At 35.6% G+C, this 14,052-nt stretch overlaps 1 pseudogene; it reads left to right on the plus strand.

The window, feature by feature from the left end:
• LOC109453466 (small ribosomal subunit protein RACK1) overlaps positions 1–13,837 on the plus strand; it is a 28,998-nt pseudogene extending 15,161 nt beyond the window's left edge.
• The last annotated feature ends 215 nt before the right edge of the window (positions 13,838–14,052 follow it).

Below are 14,052 nucleotides of genomic sequence, written 5' to 3' on the forward strand. Positions count from 1 at the left end.
ACCTGATTGCCTTTTGATGACTGGACCTAGGGAGCAAGAAGTAGAGCTATTCAACATACACTGGCAAGACACATCCAGGCCAGTGGGTGAGAACAAACCCATGGAAATTCAGTGAAACTTTATCTCAATGATTGAGGAATTTAAGAATATCAAAGACAATATTAAAATTATCAGAGCACACTGAAGGAGAAGAACTTTATATTCTCAGGCATACAAGGTCTCAGATATTTTGCCATATATAAAGTCATGCTGAGAATCCTCTTGGAAGAAGCAATAATATTCAAATGATATAAATCATTTGATAGTGTGTGCTTTAAGAGATACATACTAGATGCTTTGTAATGTTTGTTGAATAAGGTGTGGACAAAAAAAGGGGCCACATACTAAATCTGACAAACTCAGGGGAGGCCTGCATAGCAGGCCCTGCAAAACCCAAGACCAAAATTAACCACATAAGATTATCTGAACGTAAAAATCTCTTAACTAAAAGCTGGCCATGGCCAGTAGTCGCCTCCTTGGCCTGTAGCTTCCTTGACAAAGGCCAATCTTTACCTTAAATGAGCCTGTCTATTGTCTTTTTTGCATCCAAGATAATATGACCTTCGATGTCAGAGCAATCCCTTTTTCCGGACCCCCAGCACACAACCCACCACACCAGAGCAGGAAACTACAAAATCCCTTGTTGTTATCTTGTTCCCCAAATACCGTCTCTCTGTGCTGTAAAATGCTATTAACTATCCTGTACCCACCAATATAAAAGAAGTGTGTGTCTCTCCATTTTGCTTTTTATCCAATCCCAGAGACTTCCCTGCTATGCTTTCTCCCACCCCCTTAATCTACCATCAATGGATTTCATGTAACCCTCCTCCTTTGATTGTACATATAAAATGAGTGGCAAACTGTCATTTTCTGGGGCATTTTCTCAATCAGTTGAGATTTCACTTCCCGGCAATTGTTGTCAGTTTGGCTCAAATAAACTCTTATAAGCTTTCTCTTAGGCTAGATGGTTTTTCATTGACAAAGTTATTTAAAGCTTATATGAGTATACTAAATCCCTGTTTTAATATGATCTACCTATCTTGAGGTCATTACAGCACTGTTTTAATTATTATAATATTATACTTTAGTATTATGAATTGTAACACTGGGTCTTTCTTTTTTTCTTTAAAAATCTGCTCGTTAGCTTATTTCAAATACTGACGGGAAAACAGATATTGACTTTCCAACCCTTACATACACACGTTCTTTACAACTATGAACTTAACAAGGTAACAGTTTCCAGACATTGCACAGTAGGAAGGATAGAACTTTCCAGAAGGGAAACAGACAAGGAGAGATAAACACCACAATCAGTTAGATTCTGGAAGCACATTGCTTACTATGGCAAGAGATGAGGGGTCAAAGCAGAGAAGACCAGCTCATTAGGCAGATGTTGGGGTTCTTAAAGGTGGTGAAATTTCAGGACAGAGTATCAGAAAGGAGGAAGATACACAGATGTGAGCCCCAGAAGTCACGGTGATTACTCTTGAGTCTATATACCTACAGGGAAAGATTTCAAAAAGCCTAATAGAAAAAAGCTGATTCAGAGCTAAGAACTGAAAGGGCATAACACACTACAGCTATTACAGATATTAAAATAATTATTTTGGATATTATAAAAGAATTTGATAATAAATATGACAACTTACATGAAATTAGCATGTTTCTTGGAAAACACAAATGACCAAAACAGAGAAAAAAAATAGAAAATCTGATTATCCTTTTATCTTATTCAAAAAATGAATTTGAAGTAAAAAATTTTCCCATGAAGAGAACTGTAGGCCCAAATAATTTCTCTAATGAGTTTCATCAAACATTTAAGGAATAAATTATCCTAATATGACCTAAGTACTTTCAGAAAATGGAAGGAAAAAGAACAATTCCTAACTTGTTTTATGAGCTAAATGTAATCCTGATATCATAAATTGACTGGGACAGTATAAAAAAGAAAATTACACACCAATATCCCTTCAATCATAGGTACTGTCAAGAATTGTGAAGTGTGTCAGAATTTACCATATTTTTAAGTTAACAAGTTATCTTGCCAGTTTATTGGATTCTGGCACAAGTTAGGAGACTATTCTATAAGCAACAAACTGTAATTTTGTCAGTTTCCTTTGCCTCTAAGTCCTTCAGAATGATGCTGAAAGACCCATGTGAAAGTCTGCACAAGCAGTGGCTGTATTATAGGAGAGGAACTCTGAGCTTCCGGAACCCAAGTCTTTTATGATGGGCAGTAAGCACACCTACTCTTTTTCCAGTTGGAAACACTATCTCTATTTTCCAAGGCTATTTGCTAAGCAAAAATCCTTGAAAATTAGAAACAATCCAATTAACCATCAGCAGGAGAATTAAGAAACAACAGGAGAATGGATAAAAATGGAACGTTATATTAATACAATGTAAAACATTCAGTAATAAAAAAAAATAAACTACTGATACCTGTAACCTCATTGATAAATGTAAAAAATAAACCCAGTTTATTTCAAATAAAATAAGCTTAATACAAAATAATAAATATTATATGATTATCTAAATTTCAAAACCTAATACTTATAAGTAATCTGTAGTGAAAAAGAATCAACACATTTGCTGACGGTGGGGATTGGGGAGGTGGGGAAGTTTGGGGGTGGAAATATTGATTAGAAGAAGGTCTAAAATAACTTCGTGAGAGTGAAGAAACTTTTGGGTTTTTTAAAATCTTGAATATTATGTCAAACATCATTGATCATAAACATAGCATTTGTGCATTTCAGTGAACATAATTTAATTTGAGACAAGAAAAACAACTTAAATGATTCTTCCAGTTGACAGTTAATTCCATCAAATTCCAAAAAGAAAAGAATCCCATTAGGTTTGCTTTGAGTTGCTTTATTCTCTTAAGTTAATTTTAGGAGAAATACGATGTTTATAATAATTGCATAACTACAGGGTTCTCCGTTCTTATTATAAAATTTTCCCGCTCATTTTGCATATATCGTTGCTCATTTAATGAGATTTATAAATGTTCTTACTTTGCTATTTCTATAATAGAAAGCTACATATTTATTGTGTAATCAGACACTACTGAATTATCAAGATTGCTATAAATTTGTGTGTGTGTGTGTGTGTGTGTGCACTCTAGGCAAATAATCATTATCTATAAATAATAAATTTATTTTCTTTCTGAAAATAATGCATTTTATATTGATTCATTGATTGTCTAATGGAAGCTATGGAAAATCAAGAACAATGATACATTCTAGTGGGGAGAGGGAGCAGCTTTGCCCAATACTCGGTGTGATCTCTGTGGTTACTGCAGGATCCTTGCCACCCTTCAAGAGCCCTGCTTTCAAATGTGGCTGATCAAAGTCAAAAAGGGAAGCACAAGTACTGTTTTTTTTCACTACCTCCGTGTTTTTACCTTTGTCTCTAAAACTAGCCTTCTCAAATTACGCACTGTTGGTGTTCTCCACTTTCATCTTGGGGACATTGACTTGTTTTCTCACAGTGAGACGGGTGAGTCAACCTTGAAACATATCCTCTAGTCTGCTACTTTCTATCAAAAACTCCTGGGAGTTCCTGATATTCTCAGACTTTTCCGAGTTTTCAGAGGTGCTACCTGTTTGCCCTCATTTTTGTATTTTGTTGGTCATTGCATTAGCAGTCTGAGAAAGAGATAGTGAAAAATCCTCTAACCACACTGAGACCAAACTCAGAAATCTTGGTATCTTTATATGCGGAAGTTTGTTCTTCCTCATTTGAAAAGAAGTAAAAATAATAAAGCAAGCAAGGTCACCACCCTGAGGGTGATTCATGTGGCCATGTTTGTGGCTGATAAGAAAAGATTTAGTTCCAAATTAGGACCCAATAATTGACCACATACTGTGAAAAGTAAGCTACAAGACAGATGGGATTGGGGGACTCCACGTGGAAACTGTGCTGTAAAGCGTTCTGGGAAGGGGCTAGCGCAGGCTGTTTGGAGCCGGTACTGGTGTGAGCAGACAGAGGCTCCTGTCCATTGCTATTGCACCTGCTTCTTCCTGAGGACAGGTAGTGCGTTGTCTGTTCTGAAACACAGAGCAGGCTGCCTTGCAAAATCTTCCTACCGAGATCTTCCATGGAAGTTCAAGTTTCTCAGGCCATAAACTTTAGACATACTTTTTCTCCAAGTCACACAAAACAATTATAATAGCTTTAAGTCATTTTTAATTAAAATCCTTATTTGATTCCTGCAGCTTTGAGTTTGTTTTCATTATTATTTACACTGAAGTATAATATACAGATAAGTGCAAATCAGAAACATACAGATCAATGAACATATGTAACCAGCCACCAGATCAAGATATTTATTATTACCAGCACTCATGATGCCCCTCCTGCCTTCCCCGAGGTACTACTCTTTACCTTGACTTCTATTACTGCACATCAATTCTGTCGGTTTTTGAATTTTATGTAGATAAGAACCTACAGTATATACTCCACTGAGTCCAAAATGTGTAACAATAGCTTCTTGTTCTCATTACTTTATAGAGTACTAATACTTATATATTTATGCATTCTACTGTTGGTAGACATTTGAGCCGTTTCACAGTTTTCAGGTATAACAAATAATGGTTCTATGAATACTCTTGTGCATATACTTTAATAACCATATTTAAGCATTTCTGTTGTGTATGTAATTGTTAGGTCAGATAATATGTGTATGTTGAGCTTTCACAGATGCTGTCAGTTTTCTAAAATGATTTTACCATTTTTCTACTAACACCAGCTGTGCATGAGATTTCTAGCAGCTCATATACTCAACAATACTTGATGTTGTCAGTAATTTTCATTTTAGCCCCTCTAGTGGACATGTAATAATATTACATTGTGGTCTTAATTTCTATTTCCTCAATGACTCATAAATGTACTCCTCTTTTCATGTTGTTGCTGTTGTTGTTTTGGCTTGCTTCTTGGATACCCTTTTTTGAAGTATTTATTCAAATGTTTGCCTATTTTTTTTCAATTAAATTATTTGTCTTTTATGAATTTATAGAAGTTCATTATATATTCTGAATAGGAGTCCTTTGTTGGAGATACATAGTGAAAATACTTTCTTCCATTCTGTGGACATAATTTTCCTCTCCAAATGAAGTCTTTGGATGTTCATACATTCATAATTTTAATATATATAATGTGCTTGATGAATAAATATTGAAAACTTTCTCTGGAATTGGAAACATGACAAAGGGAGTTACTATAACTGTTTCTATTCAACATTGAAGTTTGTAACTAGTCCAATACGGCAAGAAGGAGCACAGGAGGAAAAGAAAGAGGGCGAAGAGGAGAGGGAAAATAATGAGAAGGAAAGGGAATGGGGAGGGGGGAAGGGAAGTAAAAGTCACAAGAACTTTAAGAATTGGAAAGGAAAAATTAAAGCTGTTATGATTCACAGACAAATTTAATAATGTGTTAGAAGGTCCAAAAGAATCTGAAAGCTATGAGACAATGGGTGAATTTAGCCAGGTCACTGAATGCAAAAATATTTAAAAAGTCAATTCCTTTCTATATAAAAAAGCAATAAGCAAATATAAGATGAAATTTTAAAACAATACTATTTATAAGAGCAGGAATAACATCAAATACCTAGAAATAAATCTAATGAAAGATGTGTAAAACTGCTATACTGAAAACTACAATATATTATGAAAAAAAATTAAAGTCCTAGATAAATGGAGGAATATACCATGTTTGAGTATTTAAATATTTATACTGTAGAGAAGTCAATTATCACCAAACTGATCTTAGATTAAATGCAATCTATAGATTAAATTCCAGATATTCCCAGTAGAAATTAATCAGTGAATTATTTAAATTTTATATTTAAATGCAAAGGCCCAAAATAAGCGAGGCAATGTTAAAGAAGAACAAGCTGGAGCTTGCTCAACTCCAACTTTTTTAGTGTAGCAGAATTACTTCACTGTCGTGTTCATTGTATCAGTGCATTCTGCTTAGCTGAGGTAAATGGCTGCTTGGGCTACTTTATGTTACTGTAGATCTCTGAAGAACTCTGATAGAGAGTAGTTGTCACCACAGTTACAATGGGGGAGCCAACCTTTCAGGAAACTAGATTCACCTTGAGCTTTGTTTTGGACACAAAAGCTTTATCTACTTTTAGTGAGTTTTCCTTTTGCTTTTTTTCTTTCGTAATCTCTAAGCTTCTTATCTTTACTTTAGTCTTTTATCTTAATTTTTTAACTTTCAATTTAAATATTTTTTTTACATTGTATTCTAACCTATTAGAGGACTTCATTTTTATTTTTATTAAATTTATTGGGGCAACAATGGTTAGTAAAATTACATAGGTTTCAAGTGTACAATTCTGTAATACATCATCTATATATCACATTGTGTGTTCACTACCCAGAGTCAGTTCTCCTTCCATTACCATATATTTGACCCCCTTTTTCCTCTTCTACCACCCCCTCTCCCCTTATCCTCAGGTAGCCACTAAACTGTTGTCTGTGTCTATGAGTTTTTGTTTCTTTACTTGTTTGTCTTATTTGTTTGTTGCTTTCAGTTTTATATCCCACCTATTAGTGGAGTCATATGGTTCTTGACTTTTTCTGTCTGACTTATTTTGCTTAGCATGAAAATCTCAAGATCCATCCATGTTATTGCAAATGCAGTATTTCATCTTTTCTTATGGCCGAATAGTATGCCATTGTGTAAATACACCACATCCTCTTTATCCATTCATCTATTGAAGGACACTTTGGTTGTGTCCATGTCTCGGCCACCGTAAATAAAGCTGCAGTGAACATCAGAGTACATATCTTTATGGATAAATGTTTTCAGACTTTTTTGGGTAGATACCCAGGAGAGGGATTGCTGGGTCATATGGTAATTCTATTCCTAATTTTTTGAGGAACCTCCATATTGTTTTCCACAGTGGCTGCACCAATTTACATTCCCACCAGCAGTGTATGAGGGTTTTTTTCTCTACAGCCTCTCCAACACTTGTTATTTGTCTTGTTGATGATAGCCATTCTAACTGGGGTAGGTGGTATCTCATGGTGGTTTTGATTTGCATTTCCCTCATAGCTCGTGAAGTTGAGTAGTTTTAAATATATATATATATATATTTAACAGCTTAGAGTAATACATTCTGAAACTCATTTATTAACAGAGAAACTCTGTAGGGACAGAGCCAGGAGTGCAGTTTCCAGGCCCTCGGCCTCACGTGGAGAGCTGCTGGCTCAGGTAGTAAATGGCCATCAACTGTGATTGGATGGCCATCAGCTGTGGCTAGTTGGCCATCAGCTGTAACCAGTGAGCCATTGGCCACTAATATAACTGTCGTGGCTATGCTAGCAGAAAATGGGGGCTTGCAAGAAGATGGTGGCTGAGCTAGCAAGAGCGGATTGCAGTTAACAAGTGGGGTTGGTTGGCAGAGAGAAGTGGACGGCAGGTTGCAGATAGTGTGGCTCCTGCTTCCTGTGTCTCCAACCCAGCCGCCAGCGAGAATACAGTGGTGTGACTCCCCTATCTATGGCTCCGTGGGTGTTCCTTTTTGGCCTCACCATGTCCTGAATTCTTAGGTGGGGAGGGGGACTAGAGACCCACACATGACACCCTGCATGACAAACTCCAAATGATCTACTGACCAAATGACCTATTATATTAATGTTACTAATTGAATGGATTAACAGAACACTTGCCTTCATTGTAATAATAATAACAAGAGAAGATATTACCCTCAAAGTTGTACAGCATCATCTTTAAAAGTAAACATGGAAGAAATTTTCCTCTGATACCAGGATAGGGATAAGTGTTTTTATCTGAAGCACCTGGCTTGTTTTAATTTCAGGAGCTCTTGGTACCATGATTTTGTTCCCCTGTTTAATGTTCACTGCTAGAAAGTTTAGCCAAATTTATGGTCCAACATCAGCATATATACAGATGTACATTAACATTTTATCTTTCCAAACATCATTTTACTTATGTTCTAATTATCTCAGCTTCTTGCCATTTTCTATATTTTATTTTATTGCACTTGAAATCAGAAGTAAGACAGGAGGACAGGTAAATTTCAATACATAAAAATCCATGAAATCTTTAAATTTGAGCAAGTGGAATCTTTCCTACACTTCCTCTGACTTCACTGCGGTGTTAACCTAAGTGTCAGCGCTGGACACCAGGTCTTCACGGAGGCCAACCGTCCATCAGTTTGTGCTAGCAGTTGTCTCAATTGACGTAAACGTGAGCAGAACCCCGCTGAAAGACCAATCACCAGACCCTCTGAAAAGACTTGCAGGCCTCTCAGAGAGAAACAGAGGTAGGGGAATGGAGCAAATACTTCACTATGGTGAAGTCACCATAGTTTAAACTTGAAATGATTGAATTCATAGTACAGTAAATAAAGTTCACCTGTTGTCAGGTGGAAAGGGAGGGGGTTGAGGGAGTGCTTGAAATAGAAGTGAAATTTTTACCAGGAAAATTATGTTGAGCACCTCGACTTTGTCTTCTTAAATGAATGAATTCAATCAAGAGACAGAAACTTATGCAGCATGAACAGCGGGAGTTCATAGTAAAAGAGAGTACACTCCGAGACATGGAGTGGGTGACCCAAGGGAGGGAAGCAGCTTCCTTACATTGCATAAGGGCTTTTATTTCTGTGGGTAGAATAGCCTCCCCCTCTGCTCCTCTTATCTCTCTTTCTTCCCCCGTGGTGCGAGTTCTCTGGCATTTAGGAATGCATTTCTTGATTTAGGGGCATGTGTAAACATATCCCTTTGATTCAGGGCATGGGAAAACACATCCCTCAGAGGTAAGTGAAAACCTGAAATCCTGTTGGGCCAGAGAGGTACTGGTGACAAACAGGATAAACAGGATGTCTTCTTCTCTTAACAATGCATTTCTTTGAATTTTGGTCAAGGGTAAACACATCCCCCTGATTTGGGGGGATATGTAAACACTTCCCTTAGGGGTATGTGAAAACCTAGAATCCTGTTAGTCTAGTAAGGTATGGATCCTGACAAACAGCATGTGTTCCTCCTTCTCTTACTTTAACAACATACTCATATCTTTTGATTTAGAGGTATGTGTCAGCTTGGAGTCCTGTTGGGCAGCCAGGGGTCTTGACCCAGGTGGGAGCTGCAGCAAAGGGCTTTCTAATCTGGGCTAAGTCTTTCCTTCTCCTGTTCATTTCTATCTACCTACTATATTAAAATTGACATAGTCAAAAATAAAGGAAAATGTTACTCTATTTATTTATTTATTTATTTATTTATTTATTTATTTATTTTGCACAAATGAGTATAACTTAAGATAATGATGCATTAGGAATTTCAGCATGGCAAAAAATTATAGAAGTCAAAAGATAAATTATCCAGTGAGAGAAAAAATACAAGCAACCTATTTGTCAAACAAGAGGCTAATTTCCTTGATATATACAAAGAAATCTTAGCACCAAGAAAAAGGTTATTATTTATTAAATGAGAACTATATAGTAAGAACTGTACAATTCCTTCACCTGTAATGCATCCTCATTACTAGAATTTTACCATGGGATAAAGAGAGAAAATAAGGTGGTCAAATATAGAGGGTGCCAAAAAAAGTATACACATTTTAAGAAAGGAAAAAATTATATTAAAAATGTAATACTCAATATATACCAATAACAAAAGATGAATACAAGTCATGTGTATACATTTTTTTGGCACCCCCAATATATACAAAAAATAACTTGCATTCCTTGTTTCTTTTAAATAACTGAGATAGTACAATGAATATAATATTCTGAAATTTGTTTTTGTTCCTTAACCTTGGTTATGTATATTTAGGAATGGTGTATATGTTCTGCTCATGATAACATATTTGTACTCATTATTTAAAATATTTGATATGCTTATAGTAAATTTACCATAATTTATTTTTCTAGTTGCCCACGAGACATTTAACAGATGTGCATTTCTTTCTCATCAATATATATGTTACTGAAAAAAGACTAACCCTTTCCTTACATACATTAATTTATATTATCTTCATTATTTCATTTCATTTTGGCCTTATTTTAATTTTTTTAATAAACATAACCTTTGGTCAGGGGTTTGATATAGTTTTACTTTTGCCTGGCGTCCTGTCCACCCTCAGCATGTTCAAAGATTTTGCCCTGCAATTACTCCTTCTCTCTTTTGCATCGTTAATTTTTCCTCCTCTACTGGAATATTCCCATCAGCACAATTATGATGTCATAATTCCTTCCTTGAAAAAAAAGGGAAGGTAAAAATCTCTCCACCACAAGTTTTTTGTTCCTTTTTATTGCAAATCTACTCAAAATAGGTGTCTGTGCTAACTTTCCATATTTTCATGTCCCATTCCCTCTTGAACCCACTACCATAAGATGCTCATTCAGAGCTGCACTATATCTACGCTGGTCAAAGCCACCAATGATCTCTGTATTATCAAATCAATTATTTGTATTCATTTACTAGTCAATGAATCAACCTCTCTTTTTAAAAAACATTTTCTTTAGTTAACTTCTAGGTCATCACATTCTTCTGCATTTCTTTGTACCTTACTCTTTGCTCCTTCTGAATCTTTTCCTTGACCCACTTTCTCATTCCACAAAAACTATGGACCACCCTGGGGCTCAGTCTTTTAGATTTCTTGGTATTTACGTTCACTCCCTAGGTAATATTGTTTATTGTGAATGTAGTCTTAAGCTTGTGTGTTCGATAGTTGTATTTTAAGTCCTCACATCTCCCCTGATGTCCAAGATCTTATATGCAACAACCAAAACTGTCTTCCTTAGATGGCTAGTAGGCATCACAAAGTTAAGATGCCCCCCAAAAGCTATTGATACCTCCCTAACCATCCTGTCTTCCAACTTGCTCTTTCTTCTGTCTTGGCCAACAGCACACCATTTGTTCTGGACAAAAACCTTGGTGTTACCCTTGACTACTCTTCCTTTCACAGGACATATCCAATTCATCAGTAAATCCAATTGGCCCAATTTTCAAAATTCAGAACCTGACCATGTAGCATGAACTTCACCACTCTCGAGCCACCAGCATTTGTCTCAGGTAGTTTTGCCATAGCCTCCCAACTGATTTTCTCTTTTACTCTGGCCATCAACATGCCCCATCCCCACAATGTGCCACCATGGTTTATCACCCATACAAAAACCAGAGGAATCATTTCCAAATGAGCTAGTTACCGTCCTTCTCCAATGACTTTTTATCATACGTAGAATAACACCTAAATCCTTCCCTGAAATTGTTAAATAATATATCCCTTTCTCACAAATGAAGACTATTTTAAAATCAACATTCTGATGACATAATAATAACAACACCAATAACCACCCCTGTTCAGCAAATATGGTAAAATGGAAAAACTCATTTTTAAAGTTTTATTCTTTCCATCTTAAGATGCTACATAATTAAACAGGATTGGCTAGGTCTTTTTAGCATAAAAAAGTTCATAGCATGGCACACAAAACTCTACATGATCTGACCCCTGACCAAATTACCCATTTCTTTTCCAGCTTACTCTCCTTCCCTCTCTTTGTGGAGCCACACTCATCTTCTTGCTCCTATAACAGGACAAGCATGTTCCCAGTTCCAGGTCTTGGCCCTTGCTATTCCCTCTACAAAGAAACGTCTTTTCCCAGGTGCCTTCATGACCTGCTCCTCTGCTGCATTCAGGTCTGTTTAAATGTCTCCTTCTCTCAGAGAATGTCACTATTCCCTACCCCCACATCTGACAATGAAGCTCCATTAACTTCTATTGTCTTTTCCTGCTTTATTTTTCTTCTTGTTATTTATGACTACATTTTATATCTATTTGCTTATTTGTTTATTTGTTTATTTGTTTATTTGCTTATTTGTTTATTCTTTCTCTTCCACTGATCTTAAGAGAGTTTTTCTATTTTGTTTAATACTTTATCCCAAGTGCTAATAATACAACACATAATAGGTACTCAGTAAATAGATGCTGAATGAAAGAAAGAGTACACATTTAGCTCTTTAGTCTAACTGGGATTTATTTTAGCATGTGGTGTAATATAAGAACCTGAACATTATTATTCTGGTATAGCTAACTAACTTTAAAAACTCTGTTTATTGTGTGCTTTTCTACCTTTACAGTGACTCATTATACACACTATATTATTGTTACATAAGAGGTTATTTGAGGGGGCTTTCTATTTCATTCGTTTCTCTGATAGTAGGACTTTCAAAAACAGTTTTATCATAAATTTTTATGTTTGATAGGAATAATACCTCCCTATTACTCTGATTTATAAAATGTTACCTATTATAATAATTTTTTATTCTTTCAGAGTACCTTTAGAAACACTTTATCAACATGGAAAAATAGTCAGGGGAATTTTCCTTAAATCTATAATTGATTTGGGAATGATTGATACCTTAAAGATATTTATTCTTCCTAGTAAGATAAACATCTCTTTATTAAATACCGTTTATGTAGAGTATTACAATTTTCGTCATATGAATTTCATGTATTTTCCAGTATTAAGGTCATTCTTTTGTTGTTTATCTTTTTACTGGGATTGAAAATGAGATTTTCATACTATCAATTTTTTGTCTATTGTTGGTTTAATTTATTTATTTTTGTCGTAAAACTGTAGAAAGGTTATTGATTTTGCATTTTTTAAAGATTTTCAGTAGTATTATTTTCATACTCTTAGCTGAAATCAGTGAAAGAAAATAAAGTTAAATCATTAAATAATATATCTCTTTCTCACAGATAAGGCCTATTTTAAAATCAACATTCTGATGAAATAATAATAATAATAATAACAACAACAATAACCACTTCCATTTAGCAAATATGACAAAATGGAAAAATTCATGTTTAAAGTTTTTTGTTTTTTTTTCCATCTTAAGATGCTACATAATTAAACAGGATTGGATTGGTCTTTTTAGCATAAAAATGTTTGTAGTCAAATTCTCAATCACTACTTCTCACATTGCTCTTCTCTTCCCCAACCCAAAGCTGGTTTCTTTCTCTCCTAATCATTCTACAGCCTGATTCACTCTTCATGATTCCAAAGTAAGGCCAAAAGGTCAGAGCTAAACCTGGAGTGTATGTACGTTGGAAGTATGAGTGATGATGAGGCGTTGTTGAAAAATGATATGTAGTTTCTGTTACATCAGCCTCTCCATGATTCTTCTCCATCTCCATTCAAAGGATAATCTAGAGTCGATTGTTGCTACTGAGAATGTCCCTGTCTATGATAGATGTAATTTATTTACACAGAAAAACCTTTCCTTATCACTGTTCTCCAACATTTGAATAAATCATACCTTCCACTATACTATAGAACTAAGGGGCCAGCACAGCTCTCATCATCAATCAGCATTGATTACCACACGTTAATTTAAGACACACATTCATTGTAATCTGTGACAATAAGAAAATGTGAGATGAAATACATTAAATACGTTAAACATTCATTAAATATCTCTGAATCACAGTTCAGTTTCACTAAGTGAACCAACAGTAATTAGCTTGGTCCCCTTTAAGAAAGCAAAGCAGCGACTGATTTCAGCATGCTGGTAAGTCAGCCCCTATGTGCCTTTTACTCATGACTAGCACATCTCATGTCACCACAGTGAAATTCGTTTTGGCTTCTAAGGCTGTCCATGAAACTGACGGCTTGATCCAAGTCGAAGACATGGGAAAGAAATCTCTGACGTTAATGAAAGGTGTGTTGGATTCCTCTGTGGAAGTGGTCACACTCCCCTTTACGACGGACTCTATCTCCCAAAGGCCATCAACAACAACAGAAGGAAGTATACCCTGGTAATCCAGTAACATGTACCAAGGCCTTCAAATGGTTAAATTGTCTTTACAATATTCCTGTGTGGTATTATTCACAGTTCCCTTTGTCATTTAATAAAGATCATTCACCACCCCCTGATCAAATAATTGATTGCACATTTTAAACTGTCTAAAAGATTATGGTGTGTGTGTGGTGTGTGTGTGTGTGTGTGTGTGTGTCTATATGTGAGGGGTAATTTT

This window comes from Rhinolophus sinicus, linkage group LG11, assembly GCF_036562045.2.
Source record: "Rhinolophus sinicus isolate RSC01 linkage group LG11, ASM3656204v1, whole genome shotgun sequence".
NCBI classification, from domain to species: domain Eukaryota; kingdom Metazoa; phylum Chordata; class Mammalia; order Chiroptera; family Rhinolophidae; genus Rhinolophus; species Rhinolophus sinicus.